The sequence below is a fragment of the Lissotriton helveticus genome, chromosome 5_1 (assembly GCF_964261635.1).
Source record: "Lissotriton helveticus chromosome 5_1, aLisHel1.1, whole genome shotgun sequence".
In the NCBI taxonomy this organism is placed as follows: Eukaryota; Metazoa; Chordata; class Amphibia; order Caudata; family Salamandridae; genus Lissotriton; species Lissotriton helveticus.
The window spans coordinates 1,243,895,636-1,243,912,614 of record NC_136065.1 but is presented as its reverse complement, the minus strand read 5'-3'; the positions used below and the strand labels follow the sequence as shown (position 1 = coordinate 1,243,912,614).

At 43.3% G+C, this 16,979-nt stretch overlaps 1 protein-coding gene across 9 annotated transcripts in view; it reads right to left on the bottom strand.

Annotated features, from left to right (window-relative positions):
- Nucleotides 1–14,663, bottom strand: part of BUB3 (BUB3 mitotic checkpoint protein) — a 172,632-nt gene extending 157,969 nt beyond the window's left edge. For 5 of the 9 annotated variants that reach the window (XM_078644006.1, XM_078644013.1, XM_078644014.1 and 2 more), the window contains exons 1-2: nucleotides 14,201–14,663; nucleotides 3,880–4,070 (exon numbers count right to left, since the gene is read on the bottom strand). The gene's annotated coding sequence lies outside the window, so the exon portion shown is untranslated. The remainder of the gene's footprint in view (nucleotides 1–3,879; nucleotides 4,071–14,200) is intronic. The other 4 variants (XM_078644007.1, XM_078644008.1, XM_078644009.1 and 1 more) reach the window with 3 other exon arrangements.
- Between the last annotated feature and the right edge of the window lie 2,316 nt (nucleotides 14,664–16,979).

Here is a 16,979-nt window from a genome sequence, read left to right as displayed (position 1 = left end):
TCAGTTGTGGTACAGCATCACTGTCACCACCTTCCTCCTCACTCTGGTTCCAAACAAGTGCTGCTGTACTCAGCTACGCCAGCAGGAAGCCTTCTCTTCGATTTCCGAGAGTCAGGAGACATGCCTTTTAGTAGGCCCTGCCCACACACCTACTGTGCTTTTGACTCCAAATAGCCTAAGTGGACACTATGTCAGTAATCACAGTGTGAGTCGGACCACTCTCAAACTTCCTGCCAGCTGTCAATGGATGCCTACGGGCCACTGCTCAATTGGCACATTGTGAGGGTAGATTAGCACTCGATCATCAGAGTGCTTCACGAAAAGGGACAGACTCATCGGATCTAGTGCGCTTCTTTTTGAGTATGCCATTTTTACTGAGGTTGCCTTGCTGTCTCATGAGTACCGGTACTCTCTTAGGACAAGGAGAAATTCTGGTACTCAAGCGCAGAAAATTTAGAAGTGCCGGTACTTAGTACCTGTGAGTACCAGCCAATTTAAAGCACTGTTAAACACCAACCATGTAAACATCAAGCAAAAAGGAACGAAAAAAGTAAAAGCTAGAAAAATTAGCATAGACGTTTTTAAAATCATTAAGACATATGACAAATGATTTTTGGAGCTTCCTCATCCTAGATTGGCATGACCGGAAGAATCAATTTCATATATTTACTTTACATAGCCTCTATTCTCTTACAATTAAACCTAATATGTGCAAGTGTTTCGATGCTAATAGCACTAAATCTACACTTCTTATAAGCCAGGTTTGTGATGAACCTACCTAAGTTTTATTCTGTCTCCCCCTCTCTTGTGATGTTGCATTGGCTTCCTATTGACCATAGGATTTGTTTTAAAAACTTATGTCTAGTTCACAAGGATCTCTTTGGGCCTGGTCCAGAGGGTATCAAAACCCTCTTACATCGTTATACTCCCTCTAGGAATCTCAGGTCGGCGGATAAGAACCTGCTTATAGTGCCAAAGTTCAGTAAGGTCAGATGGGGAGGTCAAGCTTTTTCTTCAGCTGCTTCCAAACTCTGGAACTCCCTTCCTCATGATCTGACCGGCCTCTCTTCTCATTTACTCTTTCTTAACGCCCTGAAGACTTGGCTCTTCACTCAGTCTGCAGCCTAACTTTCTCCGTCCTCTTCACATACAGTCTGCTTTAGCGCCTTGATGCCCTTGGGCTAAGTTCGCGCTCTATAAGACCCAATTTCATTCATTTCATTCATTCATTCAGCTGCAACCGTAGCACCATCTGCCTTTTTTCAAAAATTCGAAAGAAAATAAATCTCATCTACATCAGCATTTTCATGTCAAAAGCTGTAGTTGATTATACGTTGCTAGGGAATGTTCATCACACAGTTGTGTACAGTAGTTCTTACATGATGAATTGCTGATCGCATATTCCAGATCATTCCAGCAGAACAAAGTTTTAATTTCTCTCAAATCCTTGCCTTGAAAACCAATCTGGTTGTTTTATTTCTCTGTGACAGTTGTTCTCAAATCTACATTTTATAGCCTTTGCTCACAGCTTGAGTATTGGCAGTATATGGTGTAGCTGCTGCAAATGAATCCCTTAAAAATGTAGCTTGAAATGCAGACTGTATTGTTCGCACTTGGATTAAATTATTTTTAATTTGAGCTAAATTACTTACTTTGGGATGCTCTGATTTAGGTTTAACCGTCTATGCTTTCACTGAGGTTTAGCTTTCCCTTTTTTTATACAGGCCAAGTATCATATTGTAATGCCATAAATCACTACTAGATTATTATTATTTTTTTTTTACTTGATATTCCTTGATCAGGGGTGGTACAGAGAAGCTGCCACATTTCAAACTAAATCTTAAGAGGCCATTAGTCAAATTTTAATAGCTTCCATTTTTGCTTGAAAAAGTACCACTTTGATACTTTTATAGCCATTACTACTTATTGATACCTATGTTCCAGTACATATTCAAGCCTTTGACTGTCAATAAAACAAAAGTGTTTATACTTGGTGGATCCAAATAATATTGTCTAAGTGTTATTGCTATTAAGTTGTATCTGATTTTCTTTTAAGTACAGATTAAAAGTTGTCATTCATGGAAGTTCTATAACTGTATGGTCTAATAATAAAAAGTGATCTGTATAAAACCAGGCTTCCACTCTGATGGATCCAAGATGTGCCAAATTATTGATAACAAGGATGAGATGGCAAAAAAAATCACAGAGGACGCTGTTAAATACTGGTCCAAACCACACTCGCCTAGATCCAGAGTAACAATACTCCTTGTTAGGATTATCTTCTATTGATGATTTCATAGTTGTTGCCCAGGTCCTAATCTGTAACTGAGAGAGAATATAAACTAAATTATGAGGAGTACCCTTGTTCAGTAATTTGGACCGCAATCTAGCATGTGAAACAATGTCCAATGCTTTACATAAATGTATAAACAGACCTCCCCCGAGGAATTCGCAATTTTCAAAAGAATTGTGAAATTGGCACTGTAGAAAAAATACCACGATTTTTACAAAAGTGTCTGCAAAATATGTTTATTTTTTGTGAGTTCACTCTCTGTACTGGCTCTGTGCTGCATCTGAGCCGGTAAAGGGAGGATGAGCAGCAGGCAGCAGAGGTGTTAACTTCCTCTGTCACTTGCCTTTGAAATGCACAGAGCTCCCTCCTGTGCGATTAGCCTACAGCCTGCTTCACAAGTTTGTTGCCCACTGCAGACTCTGCAGGTCCTTGAAATGCTCTCCTAACCGCTATCCTCCACTGTACTCCTCTACCTCGACCTGTTTGCCTCATATTAACCCCTAACCTCCCCATGTCAACTCATTTTTTTATATTCACATTCACTCAACCTTCTCTGCTGCCCACCACCCTAAATCCCCCTCCTCAACCCTGCTGCCCTGCATGCACAGGTTGTCGGATGCCAATAATAGTAGGTGTCATATTTGAATCTACTCTGTTTGGCATCAGACACCCTCCAGTTCTAAGCACTGTGCTGCTGGAGACTCTGCAATGTTACAGACTGACACAACACAGTCTCCACCAGTGACAGAGTTCAGGTCTTCATCATTTTTGTGGTAGACTCATTTTTTGCTCACCGGTAGTGGACCTCAAATGTTGCTTTTTTTGGCTGCAAAATTTGGCACCCAAAACCGCAAAATCCTGAGGGGCCTGAATACAAGCACAGTGGTATGGTACACCACTCTGTGCACTGGCCTGACTTTCGATCAATGTTAATTAGATAGGATTACGTTTAATGGAGTAGCCATGTCTGGAATTGCAAGATGATTTTATTATTATGTGACCTGTCAAGGATTTCACCCAAAGTTTTTTTAATTAGAACTTTTGGATCTCTATGGGGGTCTATAGGATCAACACTATAAAAACAGTAAATTCATGTCAGTATAATATCATAAAACGTAATCAAAATTAAATATATTAAATAAGCACATTTCGTTCACGGGGAAAAATATCAATTGTCGAGCTTCATCATCAGTATGGCCATTAGTTTTTTATAAAAAGGGGTTTTAAAAATTCATACAGAGGAAGATAAAATGTGGAATATATAAAAAATTATGTGGGTTAAGTCTTGAATACCTTTATTGCATAAATCACACATTCTCAAGCAAGTAAACTTTGCCGCCCGGTATATGATGCAACAGTAATATATTCATTCTTAATAAAAGAAACAAGCATCTAATTTCATAATCTAAATTCCAAGTTAAAAACGGTTGAGGTCTATTCAGAGGGGGAGGTACTGCAATAAGATTAAACTTTTCCTTTTTAAGGAAAAGTCATTATCATGTCCAGCACTGATGTTGCCTACCTATTTTTTCAGCAGGCTTTTCAATTGTAGCATAGACAAATGTCAGGTACCCCATAAGGCTTACCTGCTGCTTGTGAAGTATTCTCGCAGAGATGACAGGAGCTCTCGCCCCCGTACCCACCTTACCCCTGTTACGGAATGTACATCAACCGGGATGAAGATGGGACCCGGATAGTAGCTAGAGATGACGGGGCTGGTGCTTGAATGACCTGAAGAGGACCACCCTTGGTGATGAGGAAGGACCGTCGACTCTTGCTGTAGGGAAGACAGAGGACCCAGTTATATCCTGCTCAGATATTACCCTCTTTAGGTTCTACCTCCTGCGCGCATGCGGACCAGCTCTTACCTCGGGAATGGTAGGACCCTTTGTGGAGATGTCTTCAGGGACAACAGAAGAAAGGTAGCGCCCTCAGCTACGAATAGGGTAAGTACAAACAACTCCACAGGTCATTAACCTCAGCTCTGTGAGGCTCTCAGGAAACTAGGCAAAATAATAGCTGATGCAAGATGTAGTCATTGGGACTACAAGTAGTTCTTCAGCGTACATAACAAAAAGGAAATAAGCGCTCCTGCGCGGTCTTTGTAGGCAGCCTGTAAGCGCTCCAGCGTGGTGTTTGTAGGAAGCCTCTAAGCGCTCCAGCGCGGCGTTTCAGGGCTGCTTGCACGCGTTCCAGTGTGACCTCAGGAAATACCTGTAAAGAGGCCCAGCGCGGAAACGAACATGCGGGTTCATAAACGGGAGCAGGCAATGTGGCAAGTCTTTGGCATTAATCAGAAGCGCTGGACCGGGGGAACCGCTGTGGTTTATGTGGTTTCCCCCGGAAGCGCTGAAGTGTGCTGGCGGCTTCCAGTCTCAACAACTAGACCGCAACCTGCTCGCCCGTGGGAGGAGGAGAGGAAGCCTGATCACGCATGCGCGAAGAAGGGAAACGCGCTGCGGAAATAGGACCCCGGAACCATGACACAAAGCCTTAAAAAAGTCTTTTGCATCTGAACCGTTTATAATACATAGGATACATTTTTATTAAAAACAGTATTATCCAGGTTCTTATAGTAGATTTATTGAAGCATTAAATTCCGTAGAGTGTTCTTTTCACTCCTCAATAAATGGTGCCCCCAGCAAATCACTGCCGCTAGCGCCTGGACGAAAGTGTTAGCCAAACCACATTCCAACCTAATGGCTAGAGTAGCAACAAGAGTTTTAAAGGTTCACTGCACAGCTTTCGTAGAATTTGGCCCTCAATTACATCTATAAAGGTCAGTTTTTCCAATCCAATTATTTCTGTAGCATACAAAAGATTCAGAGAATCCGTTAAATGGTACACCTAAGCCATATGTTCAAATATCTGTGACTTACGGAATTATAAAAAGATCTAAGGCCATTAGCATGTGAAAAAGCTTTAATAGAAAGACGTATGTGATCTTTTTACTTGGGTTGCTAGAATTTCTTTCCACTAAATATGGGTTATTTATTAACTATTTCCAAGTTTTCATTTTACTTTTTGTGGTATTTAACAACAAGCATTGGAAATGCAATAGGTCTTGCATTTGTTTAAATTGGCATTGTATTAAAAAAAAACTTTTTATTCAATCCATAATAAGTGACTATCATAATTACATGGATATTTTAACATTCACAAACAAAATCATACACAACGTAACACATTTGCAATATGAGGACTATCAATTACGAAGAAAACACATAGAAAAGAGAAAAACCATACACATGTAAAAAACATACCAAAGTATACTAAAGGCTTACTGGAAGAGGCTCTCACTGCATATGCTCTATCATAGGCCCCCATATCAAATACCCAATTTTTGTTTTTTCATTGATTTCAGACAATAAAGGCTAAATTCTAAATTAATAATAATATAAGGTTTGGCCTACCACATCTCAAACGAGGGAGCTTCCTGCTACAACCAAACTGACGCAACACACAACCGTGCTACCGCCACGGCTATAAATATTAAATATTTAAATGGATAGCCTGATTGACCCTGCTTGAGAGTATCACCAATTCCTGTTAACATTACATCCATTGTTATATGAATGTCGACCCCTGTGATTTCAGACAAAAACCTCTCAATATGGCCCATCCATTGAGTTAGATAAGTACAATCATAAAAAATATGAGTGATATCCGCCTTCTTCATCGCACACCTAAAGCACTTCCCATCATTTGATTCCCCTATTTCATCATCCTCACAGGTGTATGATACAAATTAATAATGTCTTGAAATGTTGGGCTTTCAAGTTGTCTGGCACCAAAATGTTCTCCACAATGTCAACTGATTGCTGCATATACACGCCTTCCTGTCCTAACCAAGTACACCATTTCCTGTCTTGGATTTCCAAATCATCCTGTTGTGTATCTATTAACTAGCCATACATTACCCCTATTTTAGCCCCTCATTTAATTACTTCCACTAGAGGGTTAGTTTCCATCCCCCTCTGCTGTTTCCATAAATAATCTTGAATTTGTCAATACTTCCAAAAAATCGTTTGTTTGCAATTTAAATGTCAGTTAAGGCTGAAAATGAGTACTTCTTCCTCAAATACATCTCCTAATTGCCTCATACTGCTAGCCCTCCATTTCTCCATTCTTAAATCCCAAAATATAGCGGGTAGCATTAGCGTGGAATTTGTAGGGGTATAAAAACATATCCCTGAAATATCTAACATCTTCCGAACTGACTTCCATACCTCATACGCTGCCAGCACTACAATAAATCGTGTTTTTTTAAGAGTAGCTTGGCTCCAAAAATGTAAATAAACACTTTCTAGCAACTGACCCTAACAGCATCTGATATATTGATGGTGTTTCCGCCAGAGTGCCCACTTCCTCACCTGGTTGCAATATCCTCATACTTTGAAGGAGACACACATAATAGGAAAATGTGAAATTAGGTACGGCCCAACCCCCCGGGTCACGTGGTAACATCATAAACTTAAAGGCCCACCGAGCTTTCCCTTGCCCCCACAAAAACCTATCACCTATAGATTGTAATTTCTGTAATTGTATTCGAGTCAACTCTAATGGTACTGCCCTAAAATAATACATAACTTTGGGGAGGATACTCATCTTGAGTACATTGCACCTCCCCACCAGTGAGAGATGCAAGCACTCCAACCGATCCAGTTCTTGTTGAATCCCTGCAACTATACCTCCCATATGAACCTCTATTAATTCCTGCAAAGACATCCTAATTTTAATACCCAAATACATAGCTTCCTCGTTTGCCTGAGCATCTCCGTGGCATGCCTCTTTCGTACAGACAATCTACGTTTTCGTTGGGTTTAATTTATACCCTGATACCTCCCTAAATAAGTAAGCCAAGCTCTCTATCTCTAAAACCGCTTGCTCTGGGTCTGAAGTCGCCACCGCAATGTCATCTGCATAGGCTAAAACCTGCACCTGGTATTGCCCACAGTTCATAGAGCTGATTTTATTACTTTTTTCCAACATTATCAGAAACGGGTTAATATACAGGGAAAATAACAACAAGGATCAGGGACACCCCTGTCTTGTCCCCCTACTTATATACACAGGCTCCAATTCCTTGCCCATTACACAAATCCTTGCTGTTGGTGATTTGTACATAGTTTCAATAGCCCTGATTTAACCTAGGCCAAACCCCATCTTACGCATGACAGCCCATAAAAAATGCCAGGAGACATGGTCAAATGCTTTTTCGGCGTCGAGAAAAATCAACCCTAGCCTACTTTGTTGTATGTTTGCAAAATCTATCAAAGCCTCTAGTCTATTAACGTGGTTAACCATGCTTCTTTTGAGGTATAAATCCATGCTGATAGATGGATACCAGGGGCGTGATCACCCGCGCCATTCTAGTTCCTAAGATTTTTGCATATACTTTGCCCTCCCCATTTAACAAAGAAATTTGTTTATAGGACCCAGGCAAGTTCGAAGTTTTATCTTTCTTTTTAAAAACTACTATGTTGGCCACGTCCCATGACGGTGGCGGGTTCTGCTTCATCGAAATTTGATCTATATACAGTGTATATTACCACCTTGGTGCCCCCTACTAAACATTCTGTGATAGCCCACCTACCAAAATTGTTTACCAATTTCCTCCCAGTCCCACAGATTCCTTTTTGGGCCAAAATAGCCACACCCCTATTTGTAATGGTCTGTCGGGATGCTGCAATTAATGTAAATCCAAGCTCTTTTAACACCATACGTTTGCCACAGGGTATATGCGTCTTATGTAGACACAAAATATCCGGTTTCATTAATCGTAAGTCAGCCGCTACCCGTTGCCTTTTATTAATATTATTCAGGACACACACATTAAACGAACAGATACGGAGCCCATAAGTTATCATTTTACCCGCCATACGTTCCTTCAGACTGCTAGGAGCCAAGTTATGGAATTCCCTCCCCCCCCCACATCCGCTGCATCGACAACCTCCTAGCTTTCCGCAAAGCTATCAAAACTCATCTTTCCCCCCCCCTGTAGGTCTTCTTCTTCCTCCTAGTTGGTTATGTTGGTTCTAGCGCCGGGACGCCCTGTTGCTTGGGCAGCTGTTGCGCTTTACAAAATGCTTAACATAACATAACATAACATAACATACTTGCCAAACTATCTAACCACCTCCATGTCATTTCTTCAACTAAATCTATAGTGGTCATAATGACCATATTACCCTTGTTTTGAAGTGTGGCTCAGGGGTTAGAGGCAGCAGACCCGGAAGCTGAGATCGGTCCTGGACCAGGGTTCAATTCCCCTCCTCGGCGGGTCTTGGGCTAAAAATTCCACGGACTCGATAATTCTCGCCCCGGTGCCTCCTCGACTCACAGGTTCACACTCTGCGACTCTGGGCAATAGCTTGCTTAATCTCCACAACGGCCCCTCGCGGCGGGATGCCTGACTTTCACCTTGTGGATACCCTGCTATCTCACAGGGGAATACCAGGACGGGTTCCCTAAGCAAGCGCCGGGAAACCCACTGCGGGTAGCTGTGCGCTATATAAGCTCAACTACATTTACATTGGATTGCATTTTTTAACACCTCCCCACAGCCTCAACCTGCCCCTCCATCATAGACCCCACACACCCCCACATTCCAAACACCCCAAACCCTGTGCCACCTCAACCCACTTCCCTTCCCCCATACTCGGGCAATAGGGCTAATGGCCCTTGTGATGGGGAGTTGGCTTTCTACCCAGTGTGACCCCCCACTCTTAAACATTATTGAAAACATACCAAATCCTGCCATCCTGGTCACTCCCTCAACTAAATATTCTCTTTATATCTCCCTCAGAAGAAGAAGAAGAAGAAATAGGGATAAATACCCTCATAATGCCCCAAAAACACCATGACTTAACTGGCCCATCCTTCATCATTGCAAGCATAAAACCAACATAAGGAAATCAAGCTGGTATAACCTTTAAAACCCCTACTAACATTTAAAATTAAATAGACAAGAGGTATTCTTTAGCTTGTCCCTATGTGAAGAACCGTGTTTGCCCCTTACATATTGTTTTCAATGTGGCCGGATTCAACCAAAACCTTGCACCCCCTCGCCTTGAAATGGAGAAATTAATTGGCGTAATTGCCAACTTGTGGTGGCAAAAGTCAGGCGTGACAAACAATTGTGTGCCCTTCCCTGCCCTCTTCCTATCAGGCTGTGCAGGATCATATACAGCCTGGTGTGCAAGGAAGTTATTCAAACAGATCAAAATCGGCCTTGGCCTAAGGGCGGTCTGTCCCACTTTGGGTGTCTGCTGTTTAAATGGAAACCTGTGTGCCTGTTGTACTTCACTGGCCCAGTTCCACATCGAAAGTTCAGGGAAGTCCTCTGAAAAGAGTTCCACCACAAATTTACGGACATCCTGGCCCTCAATTCCCTTGGGGAGCCCTAATATTCTCAATTGTTCCGCCGTAACCTGTTCTCCAAATCAACAAGCTTTAGTTGCATATCTTCCTTAGGCGAACAGATAGATTCTGTAGTCACTTTTTGGGCCACCATTTCATCCTCAAGCGTCAAAATCCATGCCTCTGCTTCATTAATTGTATCTGTAAACTCACTGCAGGCTTTAGCAATCCTCCGAATAGTATTCTGTAGTTTCCGACAGGCAGTGTGTATTTTTAAATTCTCTGTTCGCGTCTCACCCCTATGGTCTAAAATACTTTGATAGATGAATCCCAGCGCGATTTCTTCATCCTGCTTTTCTAGTACCTCTCCCGTGGTATGACTGGTAACTCTATCTCCTTCAGGTGACAGCTCTAACAAAGAAGAAAAGTCCTTCGACTAATTGCTACCCTTTTTCCTTAATCACACTTTTTGTGCACACTGTCGGTAGTTCAGTTTTTTCATAGTCCAGATTTACACTATTCTGGTTGCTACCAGTACTCAATATTGATCCATCCTAAGATCTCGACTTAGAACCTAACATGCCTTCTTCATCCGAAGTGTCTGAGTCAATCTCTTTACCAGACCCCCCATAGGCTCCTCCAGGGTCAATCATATCCAAAACTCCAACTACCATAGCACCCTTAAAGTCAGCACTTTCCACAGCTTTTTCTTCCGTCCTCTCATTTATACCTATCAGGGTCGGATTTTATTCTGTTGCTGCCCCCAACTCTTTAGCATCCACCCACTTTCTACCGTATTCTGTGCAACTGTGCTATTTACAGACTCCAAAATCGGAAATTTAAAAAAAATCGTTGTTTTTTTAATTTGTGTTGTGGAGGGGGACCCTGACCAATTTTACTTCACTTTGCTACCTACCTGGTGTTGGGGGTCACGAGGGGGCTTCTTTGGTGTGATTAAGACGCTAAGGGGAGTGAATAGACTCCAGCAGCTGCCCGGACGGACGCCATTTTAGGTGGTCCAGGGTCAGCGCTCTAGCCTTTTTCCCCCGGAGACACTTAAAAACAGGGATGGCACGTACGCGCAGCGGACGCGCCGGCGGCGAGCTCGTCTGCACTCGTCCGCACCTCGACCGCCCCTAGGGCCACTACCCCTGCCATCTGTAACCCAGATTCCCTATCTACAATTGTCTATACAAACGGTGAGCTTCTAGGCCTGAATATAGTGGACAGAAGCTCAGAGTGTCCTTGCCTCTCGTTAAATGAAAACTGGATAGACAACCCCACGTACTGCAAACATTGTAATACTAGCCTTCCAAGACCCATGTTTAGTAAGGTTGGGAATGTAACAAGGAAGGAAACAGGTGGTCGGAAAATGAACTCCACACAGAATATGAGAGGTATCCTCATAAATGCGCGATCTTTGGTCAAACATAGAACAGAATGCGCCACCCTGATTGAAGACCTAGGGGCTAAAGTGGCATTTATTACTGAAGCCTGGACGGATGATGCATCCGGCCCGGATATAGTTAAGGCTTCACCTCCTGGCTTCTTATGCCATACAGTCAACAGGCAGGGTAAGAAAGGAGGGGGGTTGGCTGTAATTTATCATGACTCTATCAAAATGACGTTTAAAACAATCACCAAGGGGCGTTGTGAAGCCTTGAGCTTCTCTCTCTCCCTCTCATACAAGGAGAGCTTCAGGGGAGTTTTATTATACCGGCCACCAGGACCGAGGAAATCCTTCTTTGACCTTGTATGCAATTTGATGGAGGAAGGTATAAGCGACAGATCATTCTCCATTCGGGGTGACTTCAATTTCCACCTGGAAGATCTTGGAGACCCAGATACAAAGGAGTTACTGGATCTCATGAACGGACTCGATCTCCCTCAAATAGTTAAAGGAGCCACCCACACAGCTGGTCATACGCTGGATGGGATTTTTTCAAACCACCCACAGCTATTGGTCATGAATATATATATCCGGTAGTATGGTCGGATCACTCAGCCATTTTATTTGAGATAGCCCCTGTGGCGAATCAAAATAACGCAAAATCAGCTACAAAATATACCTACTCACGTGCATGGAATAAGATTGAAGCGAAAGAACTATCAGACATACTGGAATCTTCCCTACCATCCTTGTCTGGTGAGGTGGATGTAGCTATTGCTAGTTTTGATGAGTGGATCAATAAAGCCTGCAACAAACTCGCCCCTAAAAAACATTTTGGCGGTAAAATGACTCATCCTTCTGCCCCTTGGTATACTCCCAATTTAAAAGCACAGAAATGTCTATGTAAACACTCTGAGAGAGAATGGAGGAAGAGTTATAAGACAGAGGAGAAAACTAAATATAAAGATTGCCTACGGGCATATAAGCAACTGCTGGTGACATCTAAGCAAGAATACTTTGCGGCTCAAATTAAGTTAGCAGAAAACTCAGCAAAGGAACTTTTTAAAATTGTCTGTCAATTGGCTAATCCTCATCCACCTAAAGTATTAGAGAGTCAGGAACTCTGTGATAAAATTGCTAAATACTTCTTAGATAAAGTGGAAGACATTTTTTCAATTTTTAATAATGCTAACAATAATCTGTCTTGTGATTTAGGTACGGACCTAATCCTAACCCCGGAAACACAATACGCTTTAGTGCAATTTCCCCTGCTGAGCGACACGGATACAGTTGCGCTTCTGCATAAGGTGAAATCTGGGTCTCCTTATGACCCCTGCCCGGTCAAAATTGCTAAAATGACTTCTCAGGTGGTTACGTCAATGCTGACGCCCCTTTTTAACAGGGTATTGGAGGAGGGCAGCTTCCCAGCACACTGGAAGACGGCTTCCTTGATCCCGCTGCTAAAGAAACCTAACTTGGACCCCACAGATGTTCATAACTTTAGGCCCATCTCTCGGCTACCCTTTCCAGCCAAAATGCTGGAAAAATGGATAAACAAATATCTGAGTAGCTACTTATATGAGGCGGAGGTGCTTGACCGTACGCAATATGGCTTCCGGGAGGATCATAGTACAGAAACGGCTCTCCTTAAATCAACTGAAGAGATAAGGAAAACGTTAGATCAGGGAGGTAAAGCTGCAATGATCATGCTTGATCTCTCCGCAGCGTTTGACACGGTCCATCACTCATTGTTGATGGACCGTTTGTCAGCCTGCGGAGTAAAAAACGCTGCTTGGAAGGTTCTAAAATCTTTCCTGTCTGAGCGGAAGCAGACAGTAGCCCTTGGAGAGTTCTGTTCAACTCCATTCCAACTGCCTTGTGGGGTCCCTCAGGGATCATCACTAAGTCCAACCTTATTTAATGTGTACGTATCGTCCCTGGCCCCATTGATAAGATCTTACGGGTTTCAGCTTACATCTTATGCCGACGATACGCAGATAGTGGTATCCCTCCTCCCTGGATTAGAAGGAGCAGTTAGCCACAAGTTACATAATTGTATGAAAGCAGTTGGACTATGGATGACCAGCAATTGTCTAAAATTAAATTCAGACAAAACTGAGGTCATCCTCTTTGGTAATGACATCAGTATCTGGACACCAAAATGCTGGCCAAACTCCCTGGGTCCTCTACCGGTTCCCTCCCCACCGGTGAAGAACCTGGGAATCCATCTAGATGACAGATTGGATATGAGAAAACAAATAAATGCGGTGGTATCTTCCACAAAGTTCACTATTATAACCACTAAGAAAATTCTCCCCCTTGTGCCCAAGGAGAGTCGGCAGACGGTGGTTACTGCACTTTTCATGTCAAGACTTGATTACTGCAACAGCCTCTATTTAAACATCCAGGAGAGGTTGTTGCAGAGGTTATGGTTGCTGCAGAACACAGCTGCCAGGCTGATTTCTGGCATACCCAAATTCTCCCCCATCTCTAGCGAAATTCGTAGACTGCACTGGTTGCCGGTAAGACAATTAATACATTTTAAAGCTTTATGTCTTGTCTTTAAATCTCTTCAGAAGCAGGGTCCACTTTATCTCCAAGATCACTTGCAATGGTACTCACCATCTAGATCTTTGCGTTCATCAGGGCAAAGACTGGTAAAAGTGCCACTGGTGAAGAAGGCTCGGTGGGGGGGTAAGAGATTTGTGGTTGGGGCAGCAAAACTTTGGAACCAGCTCCCCGTTCATCTGAGATGCTGTACCGAACTACTCCCGTTCAGAAAAATGCTTAAAACCTGGTTATTCTAGATCTATGTCTATGATTGTGCACCCTACTTCTCCTTAGGGACAGCAGATAGCGCCAGGACACCCTCGGGTAACAGATGCGCTTAACAAATCAATTAACATGATTTTTGAATTGGTTTTTGGAATTAACAAATCAATTAACATAACATAACATAACTTCTGAATTTCTCTTGACGCAGTCCTCCAACATCTGCTGCCCCTGGGATGTATTATCTGCTACAGCTCTGTCCAAATTAGCTAATATTCCTTTTGGCATTTTCCCAGCACCTGCTTTAGAGACATGTGGAGCAATACCCTTCTTTTTACTCAAAAATATCTGGGGAACTTTTTTATTGTCTATTCCCTGCTCACCTCCTTGGGGTAAATTTTCCATACTGCTCGGAACTCCATCTGATGTTGTGCGCTGCATACTGCGCCCAGTAGCAGCACCTTTGCTCACAGAAGCCGCATCCGCCATTACGCGGGTCTTCCCTCCTCTTGCCGATTTGGGAGGCATTCTGCTTCACCTGTATCTGAACAGCCCCACCTCTCGCCGGCGCCAGGCTCACCGTCTCTGATATGATCCTCGTAGTGCACCGCCATCAATTCTCTCTCTGAAGCTGCCACTGCCGAAAACACAGCCTTACTCCAAAACGCCACATCACCTTCACAAAACCTTTCTCGGGCGCCACCAGTGAGTTTATTACTCTCCTAAGTTATTGCGCTCTTTTTCCACAGTCTGTCCGATTATTTTTTCGGTGCTAACCATGAAAGGGGTGGGGGGCAGGAGTTAGCTGCTCTCTCGCTCGACCCAACTGACGCCATCTTGCCTGTTTTTTTCTGGCATTAGCACGTGACAGAACCCTGACAGAATATTTTGGCCTTTTACGGAAGTATAGGCAAAGTCAACACAAACTGTTTGGAAAACATGTTTCACTCAAATAACACGTGGAAAGAACGGGATTGTGTTGGTATATATGTTATTCTTCAAGTTTGTTCATGTTAGTGATAGGCAGTAAGTAATTCGCAAATTAGAAACGAGTACATTAAGTTATCTTTGCTAATAAGAAACTGTAAAAATATTCATTATTAATATAGATTAATTGAAATACTTGCACCACTACTTAGTCCAGAAAAGAGAAATCAAATGAAAGAATGGAGGGCCGCTTGTAAAAAAGTCCCACCTGAAATCTCAAAAATAGTTTCACACACTTATTGCAGACAGAATAAACATGTAGCTGCAATGTGGTTTCATATAAAATGGGGGCACGTTAATCAGCTGAATACAGAAAATTAAGCGTATCGAGACAAGAGCCTCTGGAACTGCGGTGGTGATTTGAAACCCTCAATTTCTGATGGGTCTTAGCATGGCCTAGCAACACATTACATTACAGCAGCTTTCAGTGCGTTGTGCTGAAAGACAAGTGTTTCTGAGGTAACAGCCAGCAACGACATTTGTTATTCTGTCACTGCAAATGCAAGTCTTGTATGCTGCACGGCGAAACTATGTAGGTGAATTAGCATTTTAGTGGCAAGTGTATTTTTTTTTCTAAATGTTAGCGAATGCTAGTACACTTTGGTGTTGCATTGAAGGAGGCCAGTGGCCTCAGACGCAGCACTGGGCAGCCAGTGGTTGGGAGGGAGGGGTGGGGGGGTGAGCAGACCACCGGACAGTTCTTGTGTGTGAAAAAGGCCGCTTTATTGAAACAGGTGCACATTAACAAATTCAAACCTCGGCCAACGCCTTACAAATCTAAGCCTCACTAAATAGGACACTTCCTTAACCCCCAACACCACCCCCACCCCTAAAACGTCATCAACCCCGCCCCCACCCGTACATTACATCATTACAAAATACAAACAATGCAAATCCCTGCATAATCATTTAAACCTATCAAATCCCCCAAACCATAACACAAACTCCCCCGTTTGCCTATGGAACCCCCCCAACAACTTATCCTGGCCAACTCCCCCTGCCGATGCCACAACTAATCAACTGACAACCCCAATCCTGCCAAGCCTGGCAAAACACCACTAACCCCCGCACTGCACCTGTTCCAAGCGACAATATAACAAAAAAGGCCCCATGTCCACCTGTTCCAAAACACGACCGAGAAGAAAAGAAAAAGAGAAAGGGGGAAAAATGCAAAAGAGACCCCAATAAAGAAATAGGAATATAAGATAATAGGGGAGGGAGGGGGGATTGTTTTAAGCACAACCTCCCGGCCAGCAGGTCACCGAACCTAAAATGGTGGCCGGGAGGCGGAGACCAAAGCATTTATGCTTGGGCTCCATTTGGGCAGAAAAAAGGAGCCCAAACCAAAAACCCTGCCAATTGGCTGATCCCTGACCCCTCACCCACCCCTCCCAAACAGCCCAGGGGGGGGGACCTCCCTACGGTCAGCTGCCCCCTCCAGGCCCCCTTGGGAGGGAGGGGTGGGGGGGTGAGCAGACCACCAGACAGTTCTTGTGTGTGAAAAAGGCCGCTTTATTGAAACAGGTGCACATTAACAAATTCAAACCTCGGCCAACGCCTTACAAAACTAAGCCTCACTAAATAAGACACTTCCTTAACCCCCAACACCACTCCACCCCTAAAACGTCATCAACCCCACCCCCACCCGTACATTACATCATTACAAAATACAAACAATGCAAATCCCTGCATAATCATTTAAACTTATCAAATCCCCAAACCATAACACAAACTCCCCCGTTTGCCCTCCAACAACTCTTGGTCCTCCAACCTATGGAACTACCCCCAACAACTTATGCTGGCCAACTCCCCCTGCCGATGCCACAACTAATCAACTGACAACCCCAATCCTGCCAAGCCTGGCAAAACACCACTAACCCCCGCCACCCAGAAAGCAGGGGGGCAGAACTACACCTCCCCTTTCTGCCCCCTAACCAATTGCAGAAAGTCTGAAAGAACTGAAAGTTATCCTAACTGGCAAATTCCTGAATTTTCAAACAACGTGACAAAACCTCTCTCAACTCCAGAAGATACAAATCCATACCCATCCTGGAAAGGTGAACCCCATCGCTACAAAAAAACCCAGACCTCTACAAAATCTGGAAACTTCAAGATTAATGTTCTTGCGTTCCCTATCAATCGCTTTAGACTTGATCGCACCTCTCCAAGACCTGC